We start from the raw sequence: 1,173 nt of genomic DNA, 5'->3' as shown, positions 1-1,173 counted from the left end.
GCTCCTGAGCTCTCCACGTCCCGCCCTGTAGCCCCAGAGCCCCGCCCAGCCTCCTTCAAGCTCCTCCCGTGCCCCCCAACTTGCGCATCGCTCCGCCCTAATGCTCATTCAACCCCAAGCTCAAGCACTTCTCAAAGTTTCCTTACGCCTCTGCGCCTCTACACTTCCGACCTACCCAGTACCTCCCAGTCCTGTCCCAGTCGTTGCCTTCTGCCTCCCAGAGCCACTTTAGGAGGTTAGCAAATGGCTAGAACATCCCGTCCTGGGGGGAGGGGAGAATGGCATTTTTAGGGCTAATGTTACCCCTGGTCAGCCTGCTTACGTGTGTGTTGGGGAGGAGAGGGGCGGTTGGTTGTTGGAGACATTCTTTCCGATGGCGGCAAAAACAGGTCCAGAGCATGACCTACATTCCTGAAGCCTGGGCACTGAAAGTCTTCACAAGATCTGTGGTGGTGATTTGGAGAAGTTCTAACTTTTGTTACAATGAACATATTGTTTTAGAGCTGGGAGTGGAACTCAGGACCTTACACATCCCAATGAAGTGTTCATATACTAAATGTATATATATATATACATATATATATATATACACATACATACATACATATATATGCATATATATACACATGCATGTATAAATAAATATATATGTACATATGTATGTGTATATATATGTATATATTGTATGTGTGTGTATTATATATATATATTAGTTCCTTGTTTATTCTATATACCTTATTAGTGCTATTTTAAAAATACATTTTATTATTTTACGTGCCTGGATATTTTGTCTGCATGGATGTACCAGTACCATGTGCGTGCAGTGCCCAAAGAGGCTAGAAAAGTATGTCAGACTCCCTGCCCCTCTGCACCATGTGGGGGCCGGAATCGAATGTGATCCTCTGGAAGAGCAGCCAGTGCTTCTAACGGCTGAGCCATCTCTCCAGCACCAGGTGCAATTTTAAGGAATGAAACATTAGTATCAATGAGATGGCCTTGAGTAATTGCCCTTGCAGAATAACACTGACAGTCTGAATTTGGTTCTCGTAACCTACTTGGTGGAAAGAGGTAAGTTGTCATCTGACCTCCACAACTGTGGGTGGCACCCTCCCCCTGCCCCCATACCCATAAAATAAAAAATATAATTTTAAATATGTAACATGAAAAGAAAAA

Source organism: Mastomys coucha, unplaced genomic scaffold, assembly GCF_008632895.1.
Source record: "Mastomys coucha isolate ucsf_1 unplaced genomic scaffold, UCSF_Mcou_1 pScaffold18, whole genome shotgun sequence".
NCBI lineage: Eukaryota > Metazoa > Chordata > Mammalia > Rodentia > Muridae > Mastomys > Mastomys coucha.
The sequence above is the reverse complement of the archived record's forward strand: the minus strand, read 5'-3'. Positions refer to the sequence as shown.